At 37.6% G+C, this 16,126-nt stretch overlaps 1 protein-coding gene and 1 long non-coding RNA gene across 10 annotated transcripts in view; one reads left to right on the plus strand and one right to left on the minus strand.

The window, feature by feature from the left end:
• The window catches only part of SGMS1 (sphingomyelin synthase 1), a 334,608-nt gene that overhangs the window by 112,653 nt on the left and 205,829 nt on the right, over positions 1-16,126 (minus strand). For 2 of the 9 annotated variants that reach the window (XM_017979114.4, XM_054243068.2), the window contains exon 1: positions 2,350-2,682. The exons of the other annotated variants lie outside the window; for them this stretch is intronic. The gene's annotated coding sequence lies outside the window, so the exon portion shown is untranslated. Of the gene's footprint in view, positions 1-2,349; positions 2,683-16,126 lie in introns of those variants that run through there. 9 annotated transcript variants of the gene reach the window in all.
• LOC144578699 (uncharacterized) overlaps positions 2,849-16,126 on the plus strand; it is a 64,851-nt gene continuing 51,573 nt past the window's right edge. Inside the window, exon 1 of the long non-coding RNA XR_013524987.1 lies at positions 2,849-2,896. This is a non-coding gene — a long non-coding RNA (uncharacterized LOC144578699). The remainder of the gene's footprint in view (positions 2,897-16,126) is intronic.

A 16,126-nucleotide genomic window follows, 5' to 3' on the forward strand; every position in this document is an offset into this window, starting at 1 on the left:
GTGTGCTTTTCATGAACTCACCATTCTTAAATAGGTTCAATGCTAGCCTAAATGCTATCATCAATTTAAAAATCTTTCACATAGCATATAAAATACTGCAGGTATGCGCTCACACACAGGGGATTCAACTGTTGAGGATCCACAGATCTAGCTCCTGGTTTTACCACTAGAGAAAGCCTGAGTCACATTTGTGAGGTGCAGGAGGAAAAATGCACACCCAGATCTAAAAAGTCTTCAGAAAAAAAGTAGCAGAAAGTTACCAGAGAGCAGCAACACTAAGGCAGCCACATGCATTAATGAGCTCATCAAGAGTAGGGCTTGCTCAGTTAATATTTGAAAGCTGTAAGCTTCTAGAGTAACTGCATAATTTCTTGAACTTTGATAATTTGGTGCTGGGACAATGAGGAGCTTTTTAATCACTTAAAAATCTGCTTTGAACCAAGAACCTCCTATGGATCATTTCGAACAGAAAAATCAACACCATTTCAGGAGCAATAGGAGCCACATGAGAAAAACAACCAACCTTAAATGCTAACTTCCAACATAAACTAAACTAATTAGCTGTGAAATTTGGAGCAGGTAATATAACCTTACTGAGCCTGTTCTTCAACTATAAAACAGGGCTAATACTACCTCCACCTCTTAGCGGTATTGTGAAAATTAAATGAAGTAATGACACAAAGCATCTCAGTGCCTGATAAAAGAGATCCTTAAATATTCAGGTTTTATACAACTATTAGGTGAAACTAATAAAATTCCAAATTTAATTATCTCTTTGGATTTTAGGCATCTTAGAGATATAATAAAATATTATCCCATTCTTATCGCCTGAGGAGGCTTTTCCAACTGCCTCAGTGGACTTGAGAACAGCAGACTTAGGCCATTTCTCCCAAGATTACAGGCTGTTTCTCAAAACAAAGAGGATTCTACGCTGTTATCTTTTATGCAGAGGTATTTGATCAATTCGACTCAGAGCAAAAGGGCTTAACAATTAGTCTATGAGCTTGAAAACAGAGTTACTGGAAGCTCATAGGGTAACTTAAAGTTTCCAATAAATTATTTTAATTATTCCATTTAGAAGTGATTTCTTTCTAGGGAAGTTTCCTTTATAGACCAAAAAAAAAAAAAAAAAAAAGCCAGCTGCAATGAATTTTCTTTCTCGATCTAAAAAAAGCCAGCTGCAAAGAATTTTCTTCCTCTCTTTATGACAGTCTATCTTTTGACTGCATCAGTCTGTATCTTCATAAATGCAGGAGTGTAATGATAATACATGACTTGGTCATTTATATTTATAACTTCATAATTAAGTTTACAATTTTTCCCGCCATCCTCTATGTTACTGGACGTCTTTAGGCTATCTTTCCTGTACACAAGCAGAGCTTCTGATTGTGATAACTTCCCTGTTTCATTGTGTATATCCTCAATCGCCACAGGATTCCACTTTCCCTGTCCCCAACGTCTCCAAAGTCTTGCAAGAAATAAGTTATTTGGCACCATACAATTGCATTAATTTCTTATGTAAAAAAAAAAAAAAAAAAAGCAGATTTTTTTTTTAAGGGGCTCACTGGACTTATTTCTACATAAATTTAAAAGTGGTAACTCAATTGGATGAAAAATATTATAATTATTTGTAGCATTCAGGGTAAAAGAATTTAGATCTCCAGATTTCCTATTTTGGCACAACTTAACAACTACACAAAGCAAACACAAATAGGAAAAAAAAAAAAAAAAAGAGACAAATGTCATGCATTCTTCTCCATGTATTTATTCCACAAATTCCACAAGAGCAATTACCTGGCCACACTGAATAGAAAGCACAGCTATGGAGTAAACACGCTGAGTCCAAAACACAAGGGCACGTGCTTCCTTGTGGCACTTAATACCAAGCTCATTTACAAGCCAGCTTCCAACCAACCAAAGGAGTTAGCAAAATGACTGTTTCGCACACATTGGAGTTTGAGAAAATGAGTACTTCCCAAAACTTAGTAACCAAACTGTAGACACGATCCCATTCTCTCAAAAACCGCCATTAGGAAAACTTGATAATCCCAAGCAGAACTCACCCACATCCTTGGTTTTCAAGCCAGCAGTTAGCTTCACGCAATAGAAAGAGCATTTGTTGATTCAGTCTACCTATATCCTGACCCACTGCTTCAGCAACTGCACTGAACCTTCTCAGGAGTAAATAGCTAGTGCCTATTTGATCATTAAAGCGGGATGCAGGAAAAATGAAGATTTCCCTTTACTTCCCGTAGTAGAAGAAAAGGCACTGATTGCGGTATTTTAATGGGGTACCATCGTCTGTGAGTGTATTTTAAAGAACCACAGCATCTCAAGAGCAACACTTACGGTCTCTACTCCACTCCCCGGAGGCAGCGTCTCTCGGAAAGTTCCTGGGGCACCAAGTTTACGCGCGGCTCCTGGAGCTTAGGCTGCGCGCTGCAAGCCCCGGCGTGGGCGGAAAGGCTAGCTCGGTGAGTTGCGCGCAGACCCCGGGCGCGGCTCCTGCTGGCCGCCCGCGCCTCGATCTGCCCGGGCTGTCCGGCTCCCCCGCCTGCTGGGTCTTGGTGCTGGGACAGCGGTGCTGCGGCGCCGGGCGCCCGGAGCTGACGGGCTGGAGGCCGATCCTCTCCCGGGGTCAATTGCTAGCTGGACCTCAAAGGCTCCAGCAGAGAGGCTGGCGGGTGTGGCCCGGGAGCAGAGGGTTTTTGGAATGCAGGGTGTGGTCCTCTACCACAGCAAAAAAGATATGAGTCAGCCCGTTCAATCCTAACCAATAAGCATGTTCACTGTCGGTTAAGGCGGAACTTTCCTTTCTTGATTTATACCGGCTTAGCAGCCTTTCACAGTCTTTTCTTTCAGCCTTTGACAACTTCGGCACAACTTCTGGAAAAGGGTAAGTTGCCTTTGAAAACGCTTGGGAAACAAGGATTAATCTTACGAAAGATACTTCAGTGGATGTACATTCGTTTTGATTAGTAAAAGTTCTTAAGTTAGGCAGAGATATTGGGTGCAAAGAGCGTGGGACCGGGTATCAAAGCAAATTTGGATCAGACCTGTGACACTGTATGGCCTTGAGTAAGTTCATTATCATCAATGAGGGGGCTAAAATGCCCACCTAAGAGTTTACAGATTACAACAGTCCCCCTATATGCAGTTTCGCTTTCTGCTGTGTCCATTACCCTCTTCAATTGCAGTCTGAAAATATTACATGGAAAATTCCAGAAATAAGCAATGCATAAATTGTCAATGTCATGCCATTCTGAAATTGTCAAAATAGTTATATTGTTACTTACTGTTAATCTCTTCCTGTGCCTAATTTATAAATTAAATTTCCTCATAGGAATGTATAGGAAAAACCATAGTATATATATAGGGTTCAGGACCACCAAGGTTTCAGGCATCCACTGGGGGCTTTGGAACATACACACCATCTGAGAATAAGGGGGGCACTACTGTGTATGTAAGAATACATGCAAAGCATTTGCCATAGTGCTGGATGTAGACACTCAAAAAATGCTGTCTTGTTCCTCTGAGTGCTGAATCTAAATCTCCAAAATTGTAAACAAACTGGCTTATGAGTTTCAGAAATTCTTTCCTATGTTAGATATCTAAAGAATTTTAGAGCTGAAAGAGTTCTCTGGTATTCCCTGATCTGAGTCTCTTATTTCAGTGGTGAGAAATTTAAGAAGCTTTTGGTTTAGGATTCTTGAATTTGGTATTCTTATTCTACAACAGAAAGTTTATTGGTAGCAAATAAGGCTTAAAATTGGAATGATTTCATTTAGGTCATAGGTAAACCTACTTTTAAAAAAGTAAGAGTGATTTTTGGAAATTTTCTATCTGGGTCACTGTGCCCTAAACATTATTTTGTAATAAAAATACTTAAAAGAAAGTTTATTTAGGAATTGGCAAATTACAGGGGGCTATAGAAGTGCTAATTTCTGAGGCCCCATTAAGAAGTGAGTTGACTGCTAGTGCCAAAAGAGTTTCTAGATGGGAAGAAAAAAAATATTGTTACAAATTAAATGTTCTTTGCTTCGGAGATCTCCTGAGTTTAACTTCCTCATATGTGTTTAGAGTCATTCCACAGGCCAAGATTTCTTGAAAATACTCATTAGCCAAAGATAAGATCTAAAGTGAGATCAACAAAATGCGGTTCTTTTCTCCAAAGCAGCAAGGGAGAGTGGAAAGAACACTGCACAAAGAGCCAAGAGAGGGCTTCCTAGTCTCAGCCCTGCCATTAAGTGACAGGGTGAACGGCTTCATCTCTCTCTCTGTGGATCTCTAAGAATGTTTCCAGTTAGAAACCAAACTATGGTCAAAAGGGCAGAAGCAAGATTGGCCTATAGCCTCACATTTATCCTTAGCAACAGATACCTAACGTATGATGTTGGGCCTGTCTCCGAGATGATGAAGCTGTCAAATCTCTCTTGACTCTTATATTCCTCATAAAGGTAATCTTATTCTCCTAGGCACTTTAAGTTAAATACTGGAATCATCTGAGCCTACTCTTTTTGTCACTACCAACAGATAGTTCACTACCAATAGGTGTAACATGAAGGCTTCTTTCATATCTGGACCATTTTTTCCATTCCTGGTTCAGACATTCATCCCCTCTTCCTGAGTCACGGAGGTTGAGTGTCTTCTAGATGCTATTCCAGCAGGTGGGTGGGTCCCTCCCTCGGTGCCTCTCATTATCACATGACAGGTGTCAAAGTCAAGCATGCCATCATGTCATAAATCTTTTCCTCTCAGTGAATTAAATAATTTTATGGTAGCTATCAAAGGAAACACAATTTGCTTTATGGGCAACTTTCCTCAAACATTCATGTGAATTAACATGTATTTTTAAGAGCACTGATTTTCTGTTTATATAATCGTTACAATGAACTATACTGGGTGAACTGATAACATGTTGGCTTCAATATCAAGGACAGCAGCTCCTTTACATGAGAAGACTACATAAAGTCTAAGTGTACATAAACAACTCAATAAACTTCTTAACCCTGCAGACTGAAAAAAAACAATTGTGTTTGTGTGTGGACACAGAGACATACTTTGAGATCTCTGATGGAGGAAGGGAAAGGCAGCACATACAGGAAAGAGAGATGATCTAATTTGTTTGTATTATTTAGGGTCCAGCCTAGCTTAACATTCAGAGTAGGTGCTCTGTCCAGGAAGAAGGAAAGTTTCATAAATATGTTCAGCTGCAATCATAACTCAAAGTACTTAAAAGATGTTTCCAATAATCCTTATGCTTCAGAAATAAGAATGACGCTATGACCAATGTGGTTAGAACATTCCCACAAAAGAACAGAATAACTGATTCTAGGATACCTTTGCTGTCTAAAATTAAAATTCAAAGTACACAGATTCTCAATATATAACTACCAGAAAAAAGTGACAGTGAACTTATGGTCCCAGTGCCATGACATTCACAGGCACTCAAAGCCTGGCCTCTACCTCTGCAACCCCGATCTCAAAAACCCTCTGCCAAATAACCCACCTGTCTACTCTTTGTTCCTCTAAAGCAGAGGGCACATTTAGAGATACTGAGTGCTTACCATTTTATGTTGCCTTGGCATCCATTTTAAATGTAAGTTTAACTTCATCAGAATCAGGGCTCAGTCACCCTTGATAGTTTCAAATTCCATTCCCTACCTGAATGGCTCCTGCTGGTGGCAGGAGATAAAACTCAGAGACCCAAGTCTAGACTAGCAGGCTGGGTTCCTCACTGTCCCACCATTTCCTTTAAACAGACCATTCAGACATTTGCCTGCAAATTTAAAGTGACCACCTCTCAGTCACAACATGATCTCCTGGAACTAGCCCCTGCTTGCTTTAAACCCAACAATTAAAGCCCCCCATATGAAGCATATTTGGATAACACACTGGACCCCAATAAGGTCAACACCCATGGGTCTCTCTGTCTCTGCCTGTGCTCCCTGGCCTAGGTAGTAGAGACAGTGGGGGCCTCTGTGTGTGCCATGTACACTCAAGGGTCTAAAAATTCTTAAATTTTCACATTGTGGTTGGGAGCCATGCCCATTCCTGGTGGAGAGGCTGCCAAAGGGAACCATGCAGGTGGCTCCCCTGTTGGTGCTCTTTAGTCCAGGCCGCTCAGCTGCTGGGTGGTTACCAGCTAAGGTGACAGTTTCCTTCAAAGCATTAGGCCCACAGCATGCCCTCACCTTGCATTCTTTTTACTACATATCCCATTCATATTCCATTCTAGACCACTCAAACTCTTTCTTCTCCGAGAACTTTTGTCACTGGCAAAAGCTCTGGGGATCTCTGCTCTCCTCCAAATACCTACAGATCTTATTCTTTATACTTTCATTTCACAGCTAACGTAGGATCTTCACATCTTCCTTCTTTTTGAGATCCCTGAACTTTCACTCTCAGCAGACAGTGAAAATCCATCTGAGGTAGACATTGTGTTTCAGAGCCCCTGTGTCCCCCAGGGCCTAGCAGATTCTGAATAAATAGTCATTGTTGTTGACATAATGATCCTTAAGTTATGTAACAGCCTCAAAGAAGAAAAGAAAACTTTCCTTTCGACTGCTGACACATCAAGAATAAACAAATATTATAGCTGTTCAAACCAAGCAGAACCCAAGCAGCAGATGTGTTTCTGTGCTCTTTATGGCATGTTCCAACGATACAGAATGCTACTGAGACAGCAAATCTGATACTGCCTAAAAGGAAGTGGAGTTTACAGAGTCGTCATGTAAAATCCCAGTTCCCCAAACACTAATCTGCTGAAAAGAACAGAAGCAACAAGTCATTCTATCTTCCCTTTCAAGTAAAGAACACATAGATATACATTTGCTAATCTTACCAAAGTATCAATTCCTCCTTAAATGTAAACATCTCTCAATCACAAACATCAGTTTACCAGCAGGTGCTCCTAACCATAATGGTAGCACAGGACAGTTCTTCAAGACAAGTGAAAACTCCTAGAACTGCATAGTTATACATTTGTTATATGGCACTTGCATTATATGACATCATAAGTACATAAAAGTTTTATGACATTTGCATTCCAGCAAGCCTCTGTCAAAAGAGCCGTTACCACATGCACACACATTCATTCACTGGTATCCTTTGATTAGCGTTAACATATTGCTTCTTTGATGACGATGGGGGAAAAAAAGCACTACCACTGTTCTCAAAAAGCTGTGTCATAAACCAGCTGTCCTACTATGCAATTAAATACTTTATTTAAATTGTCCATGACAAAGGCACTGACTTTCTAAATAAATACTCCAAGTATAAATGACCAAATGAATTAGTCAGCATTGTTTAACTCACAGGTAACAGAAATGGCACTTAAGCAGCACAGGGAAAAGCAAAATGAGCCACATTGCCTCTAAATATCCCAGCAACAGGAAAGCCACATGGGTAGCTGGGAACCAGGAACAGTTCAACATAAACTGCACCAGGACAAGATGGCATATTTGTTTCTGGTGCTTTATCATTGGCTTTATCCTTCATTCCTAAAGTGTGCCTTTTCCCACAACTCCCAGCTCTGCCTCCAAGACAGACAATTCCTCCTTTCACAGTTGTAATTTTAAAAATTGCAGGAAAAACTCACTGGTCCAGTCTGGGGCCATGCACCCTTGACTGGCTAGTCTATGCTAGGACCACCTGGTTGGATTGGTGAGGGGAGCAGTAAGTTATCTAGAAGAAAATGGGTATAATTCTCAGAAGGTCTTACTTGCTCAAAACACATCATCACCTATCAAGAAATTCCAAGCCATCCTCAACCAGGTAATAGATTACATTCTAAAAGTTCACTTCTAGAGTCAAAAGTTAATAAACTCTTCTTAGACAAGGTGGCATGGGAAAAAAAATTAAGTCCATGAACTCTTATGTAATACTTGGAATGCATTTCACTTGACACAAGATGTCTCTAGTGTAGAAGTGGCTTCTCTGGCCAGTCCTTAAAAACCTATTTAACTCATAATTTAACAAAATTATATGTCAATGAAATATAATGCTAAATAATATTTATAATACTGTACCCAAAATCCATTCATGACATTGTTCCTAAAGGAAAATGTATTTGAAATTCCATCTAGAACAAAAAAACATGCTCAATTTAATCCATTTACCAAGTACCTACTAATGACAGTGCCTTTCATTTTACACACACTATTTTACATTTAATCTACATACAACACTGCAAGGCAGATATTAACAACTACACTGAACCCACAAGCAGACTGGGAGTCTCCATGCTATATATATGTCCAAGGTCAATCATCAAGACATATCAGAGCCAGCTTCACAGCCATGTTTGTCTGACCTGATAGCTGACACTGTTGTGTCTAATACAAAGACAGGAGAGGGCACAGAGATGAGAAAATTGAGAGTGAATGTATCAGACTGTGTAAATACCTAAAAAGAGAAGGAACTAGAGAGCAGTCAGTAACTAGCCAGATTTAACTTTCTGTTTCTTAAAAGAAAGTACTTCTCTATGGCTGAATAAAGGAAAATATTTCTCTAAGTAGGCTTTAAGGTACCTGATGCTTATACTTACGTGAAGATCATTTGAAAATCAATAATTTAAATGGTGTCTTCATAAAAAATGTCTTTTGCCCTGTTAAAAAAAGGAAGGTACTATCTATGTTAAAAATACCTGTCTGAAGTATTTTAGCCTAAGAAATACTATTCTGGACATAGGCCTTGGCAAAAAATTTATGACTAAGTCCTCAAAAGCAACTGCAACAAAAGTAAAAGTTGACAAGTGAGAACTAATTAAAGAGCTTTTGCACAGCAAAAGAAACATCAACAGAGTAAAGAGACAATCTACAGAAGGGGAGAAAATATTTGCAAACTATGCATCTCACAAAGGTCTAACATCCAGAATTTATAAGGAACTTAATTCAATAAACAAGAAACAACCCCATTAAAAAGTAGGCAAGGAACATGAACAGACACTTCTCCAAAGAACAGACACTTCTCCAAAGTAGTCATATGAGCATAGCCAACAGTCATACAAAAAAAATATCATCCATCACCAATCAGAGAAATACAAATAAAAACCAGAATGAGATACCATTAGTCACAATGGCTATTATTAAAAAGTCATGCTGGTTAGAATGGCCATTTCTAAAACATCAAAAAATAATGTGTTGGTGAGGTTGCAGAGAAAAGGGTATACTTATCCACAGCTGGTGGGAATGTAAATTAGTTCAGCCACTGTGGAAAGCAGTTTGGAGATTTCTCAATCAACTAAAAATAGAATTACCATTTGATCCAGTAATCCATTACTGCATATATACTCAAAGGAAAATAAATTAGACGAAAAAGACACAAGCACTCATATGTTCATTGCAGAACTATTCACAACAGCAAAGACAGGGAATCAATCTAGGTGCCCATCAATGGTAGACTGGATAAAGAAAACATGGTATATATTTACCATGGAATACTACACAGCCATAAAAAAGTATGAAATTGTGTCCTTTGCAGCAACATGGATGGAGCTGGAGACCATTATCCTAAGCAAATTAACACAGAAACAGAAAACCAAGTACCACATGTCTCACTTATAAGTGGGACCTAAACATTGGGGGCACATAGATATAAAGATGGGAACAACAAGCACTGAGGATTACTAGAGAGTGGAGGGAGAAAGGGAGGCTGAAAAACCACCTATTGAGTACCATACTCACTACCTGGATAATGGAATCAATTGTACTCCAAGCCTCAGAATCACACAATATACCCATGTAACAAACCTGCAAATGTACCCCCTGAATCTAAAATAAAAATTGAAAGTTTTTAAAAAGCTGTGAATATTTAAATATGTTTTGCAGATCAGGCTGGCAAGAATAAATAAATCTGACATTTTTCCTTACATTAATTTGAGGTGTAAGGAAATTTAACCTCTTTTTTCTCTGAGGACATTCTGGCAATGTGAATGAAACTGAAAGTGTGCATCCCTTTAATGATATCTGGAAATAGATCAAAAAAATATGTACAGAGATATTCATTGATATATCATCAGTAATAGAGAAAACAGGAAATAATCCAAACACATATCACCAGGATATTAATTAAAATATAAATGACATAATCATAAAATGGAGTGGTATGTATTAAAAATTACAATATTGATTAAGAGAATATGCTGCAGCACATTTTTAAGTGGATAAAAATGATTTAATGAAAAACGAAAGTAGAAAAAGATTCACTAAAATGCTAACAGAATCTGGGGTGATTTTCTACTTTCTTTTCTGTGTTGCCTGAATTTTCCAAAATAAAAATATTTTTTGTTCATAAAAAAATTTTAAGAGAAAATTAAAATTAGAAAAAAAACAACTAACACTAATGTGATTCAGGTTTGCCAATATAAATGCAATGGACACATTTATCAACATTAACAGTATTTCACACCTTTAAAAAATCTGGTTGTGCAGTATTTAATATAGACAAGTGAATATAGTTGCATATTTGGTATGAAATATATTAAAGTTACACCCATGAGGTCACCACCCATCCTATGAAGCAGACCTTACTGAAGCATGGAAGCTGAGTTCCCCTTTCTTTGTCTAACTGAGCCTAACCACCATTTCTTTCTGTACATGTTGGACAACAAGTTTGAAGCCCCTGGTGCAAGATGTGGTTTTAATAATAAATTAACCCTGTGCCTTTTGAAATCAAAGTAGAATGGTGGTCAGAAGTAATGAGCTAGAAAACACCAGAATTCAGTCATGAAGAAAGCCAAACAGCTAAGTCATATGTTGGCTTAAAATAGAAACCACCAGTCAGAGAGACATCTATGAGCTCTTGGTTTTACTCCCAACTCCAAAGCCAGGACTTGTCACTAGTTACATGAAATTAAGTTGGATTGCCTTGACACACGTCAGGTAATAAGACAGAGATCTCAAATTACGAGAGAACAACTGCAAATTATTCCAAATTGAAATAAGGTATTGCTAAGCTAAGACAAACTAGTTCTCTCATGACAAGCCTTAAACACATTAGACACCATTAAAAGGAAATGGAAAAAACACCCCAATTAACAATGAACTCCATTTCATATATCCTGAAAAAAAGAACCACTAACTTGAAGGGAAAAAAAAAAATCAAAGAAAACAATAGAAATTTACTTTATAAATAAAACAATATAAATTTACTTTATAAATTTAAATTTATGTTAAGTGATATATAACAGAAAAAAATTAATATGTCATCTATGAAATTAAAGAACTTACAATGTGTGTCAAAGAAAGACCATATACCTTAAACTAGTGAATGAGTCAGTATAAATCGACTGAAGACTACTAATTGAGAACACAGCAGTCTAACGTAGTACAAATTAAGTGGCACAGTAAATATAAGCTCAGGAAGAGGGGGAAAGAGAAGGTAAGCCCCGCTAACAAAAAGCAATGACACTTAACATCTTAGGTCAACATACAACGAAGTGGGACACTACATGAACACAGTTCACCGAGGACCAAAGCACACTCTTTATCAGCAGCCAACATTGTCTACCATGTTTGATAGCTACTTGGATAGACAGCACCCACACCATACTCTTCCATTCCCGAAGGCTGGGTCCAGAGCTTGTTAAACCTCCAGAAATCCAGACTTTGACATGGGATATGTTCTACAAATTTCTGAAGAAAAAAAGAGTCATCTTGATTGACTCTAAATACCTTATTTGAATTGTTAACCTCTGATGAAGGTTGACATCTTCAATGAAGGAGAAAGACAGCAGTGGAACAGTTGATAGGGAACTCTATCCCTCGAGATAGAAAGGAGGCTAAGCTGTGTGTGAATGAGACAGAGACAAAGAGAGAGAGAGACAGAGAGAGGTGTGTGTGTGTGTGTGTGTGTGTGTGTGTGTGTGTGTGTGTGTTAGGCCTGAGAGAGGATAGTGCCTAAAGAGAGAAAAAAGAGTAGAAGAGTAAACCAGTTTAGGCTAACACATTCTGCAGGAACAAAATGTCTCCAAATTTTGGGGGCTAACAATGGAGAGAGGCTTATTTCTGATTCCTGTCTGGCTCCTTGAAGATGTGCTGTGGCTGGACTCCATGTCCTCTTCATTCAAAGACCAGGGCAGAAGGAGCACCCCTAACTGGGGCATGCTAATCTCATGGCAAAGAAAAGAGAAGGATGGCAGAACAGGCCATACCTATTAAAGTCCTAGAGGATTTATTTGGCCAAGCTAGCCATGGGGCATCAGCCTTCTGTAGAGTGCCAAAGTATAATCCTTTCACAGGGATGGAAGGTGGGTAGAAAGGAGCAGCAAATGTTCTGACAATAATATGAGCTACCATGAAAAGAATGGAAAACAACTAGAGCTGAGCTTTCTTCCCTCCTGTAATGATAGAAGGTGTCCTGTTACAAAAAGCAGTCCCTCCATTTCTATAGTATTTTATGCTGTTCTCATCATCTTTCAGATACTGTCTCATTATCTTTACAACTATCCTAGCAATGTTCCAAGGCCTCAGCAGTGCCTGAACTACAACACCAAATCTGATGCTCTCTCACCCACCTTAGGGAAGTCAGCCTTTCAATCACCTTTGAAATGCAGAAAATCCTAGACTCTTCCTATGAAGGCTGTTAAGAGACTAAGTACAATGACATACAGAGGCTCCCCAATTTAGAACGAGGTTACATCCTGATAAGCCCATCATCAAAAATGCATTTACTACACCTAACGTACTTAACAACATAGCTTAGCTGAGCCCACCTTAAACATGCTCAGAACACTTACATTAGCCCTCAGTTGGGTAAAATAATCCAACAAAAAGCCTGTTTATTAAACTATTGAATATTATGAATACTGTTGAAAGTTAAAATAAAATGTCTGTATGGGTACCTGAAGTATGATTTCTACTGAATGTGTATCACTTTTGCACCAGCATAAAGTGAAAAATCATTAAGTTGAACCATTATAAATTGGAGACCATTTGTATTTAAAACTAACAAGCACAGACAGGTATAGTCATGCACTGCATAACAACGTTTTGCTCGACAAGTGACACACAAAAGAAAGTGGTCCTGCAAGATTATATTTTTCCTGTACCTTTTCTATGTTTAGATACACAATTTTGTTACAACTGCCTACAGTATTCGGTAGAGCAACATGCTATACAGGTTTGCAGCAGCCTAGGAGCAGTGAGCCATACCATATAGCCTAGGTTTGTAGTAGGCTACACCATCTAGATTTGTGTAAATATACTCTATCATGTTGACACAACAAAATTGTCTGAGTACACATTTCTTAGAACACAGCCTTGTCATTAAGCAACTCAGTAAACATAAGGTATTATTTAAATTATGGCATGTGTCCCCAAACTCATTTCTTTTCTAAATTGTCCTTAAAATTTAATTATAAAAAATTTGTTAAGTATCATTAAGTGTAGAAAATAAATTAATGAACTTTCCTTCATTTTTAAAAACTGTGCTCCAAGATAGTTTTTTCTACACACACACACACTTTTCCCATGACTTCAATTACTTGATAATGTTCTGGTTAGTTTCTTAAATCTCTCAAGAATTTTAAAAGATCTATTATTTCTTGAGCATTTGGAACTGTTTTATTTCTTCCCCAAATAAGAAAAATAAAGAACAATTGAAGATATTCAGAAACATTCATTTAAAGTACAACATAGATTCCAACATGATACCCAACTAAGAATAAATTAAAGTCTTGGTATCAAAGATGCCCTATTTTCTTTTTCTAGCCCTAATTAGCAGTACTCTCCTTTCATTCATTCCAGGCTTTTCCCAATACATGATCTTCCTGTACTTTCTCTGCTCAAACTGTTCCTTCTACCTAGAGTGTCCCCTAAGCACTGCTCCTAACTCTGTTCAAAGGTCTCATCCAGATAACTGAGTAAGTACACCATGATGTTCGTAAAGATATTCATTACAGCACACTTTACAAAAATAAAAAGTTTAAAACAAAAATGTCCAGTAACAGGAAACCTTATAGACTATGTACACATGGAATGCTGTGCATCAACAACAACAATGTATATGTATATTTATTGATGTGGCATCATCTTAATATATTGTCAACTGAAGCAGATTTCAAAACAATAGTAATAACTAGCCCCATGTTAGAGCAAAAATAAAGCATGTACCTAATCTAGGTATAGAAAAGTATGACAGAATATTTTTTAAAAAGTTAATTGTTAACATTATCACTGGATAGTGATGATACTGAAGAGTGTTTTACTTAACAGTTTTTGCATTTCTAAAGTTCTTTCCAATTAGCAATGTTAACTTTTATAATTTCATAAAAGGTACTTTGATAAAAAGGCATTCATCATAAAATATCTAATCCACTTTATTATCTGCTCCTGAAATCCTCCCTGATCTAGCCCACTCCTCTTGCCACCCAGGTAATTTCTCTTTCTCTTCTGTTTTCTGAGGATTTTATAATACCTACCACATTCAGTTTAAAATTATAGTTTTCTTTTTTCGGGTTTGATTATCAACTCATAAAGGGCAGTAAGTCTGTCTTATTTGTACTGAAATTTATTGTCAGAACCCAGGAGTCCCAGGTATCTAGCAAACTACTAAGTTTATTGATATGAACATAATGCAAGGCTATAAAATTTACACATCTAAAGACTATACACCTAGCAGCTCTCTAATAAAAAAATTCATCTATACAAGGGATGCTTGGAAACAACATAAGGCCCATTCTGGTAAGAGAGATGATAATATAAATCAGAATGTTATATCTATAATAAAATTTCTGTATTTTTCCATGTTTGCTTTCAAAATACCAAAGACACACTTATTTAACTTAAGCCAAAGGTCATTATTTCATAATCTAAAAGCAAGTTTCTCAGATTTTAATCATGAGCTTCCTCTTGAAATGAACACAAATTACTTTTGCAATAATCCAAGTCCATCCCCGACTCAGTGGGAACTATAAATACCTTTGTTTTAAGAGGAAATCAGGGAAATTAATGTTTTACAATTATGTAAGTCTGATTCAAAGAATTGACACAAGCAAATTTTTTTAAATATCCACAGCATTTTTGTAAGGTTCAGTAAAGAATGTGTTTTGGGAACTAGGTGGGTGAGATTTATAGCAAAACCAACCACCAAAACCTTAGCTGTTACTTAGCAATTTCAGGGTACCATTGTTCCCTTCTAAAGGGCAAGTTAGAAAACTGAAGAAGTTGCTTCTAGAGGAAACACTGAGATGTCTGATCCAGTTCCCTTTTTTTCCTCCATTTCACTCCCTAAGGTTTCAATCAAGCCAAGGTGAACTTTAAACTGCCCAGGTTTTGTTTTGTTTTTTCTCTCTCCCTAGAGGCAATTTGATTTTCATTAAATCTTAATTTTTGAATAAAGCAAAGCTGCATGCAATGCTTAGTTGGGAGGAATCCTGACTGTTTGTCTCTGCAGTGCCACTACCTGAAGGAATTTAAGATTTGAAGGAATATGGGGAGAGGAGAGAAGGAAATTCAATAGGCAGTGAGCAGACTGACTGATCACCAAGAATTAGCACTTGGAGTTCAGTTTAACAGCCAGAATAGGCAAGCGATGCCAGGAGTCTGTTATGAAGCTAAGTCAACAACTCAAGAAACTTGTCTAAATTCTAAATTGGTTTTGGCATCTATTTTCAATTCCAGAAGCAATGTGAGCGTGACGGTTTAGGTTATAGCAAGCACTGACTCAAAACCAAACCTTGTTTTTATTCATCAAATGAAACTCTTAGCACCAGGGCTGAGACAGGTAATTAAAGAATTGTGGCTTAGAAATGTCTTCACAACAGGAAACCTACAATTAGTGGTGTGTTAGAGTCAACTTATACCAGTCCACTAAAACCAATTGTTAAATTCTCAGAATTTTTAGCAAGCTGGTTGATAAAAGCCATTATTAAAAGTTAAATTATATAAATAAAATTAAAATAAATCATACTAAAAACAAAGGTAATAAATACTCAAAACTCACCACTTCCTAATTATTTTGCTGTTAACCATGCTCTTGAGGTGATTTGCAACTACTGTCTCTGGTCAGTAGAAAACTATATAATGCTGTGCTACTGCATAACTCTTCCCAACCCTGCTTTCAGTGACTTTCTCTGGCAGTTTAAAATCAGGCACGGAAGGGGTATTTACTCCATGGAAAACTG

This window comes from Callithrix jacchus, chromosome 12 (genome assembly GCF_049354715.1).
Source record: "Callithrix jacchus isolate 240 chromosome 12, calJac240_pri, whole genome shotgun sequence".
NCBI classification, from domain to species: domain Eukaryota; kingdom Metazoa; phylum Chordata; class Mammalia; order Primates; family Cebidae; genus Callithrix; species Callithrix jacchus.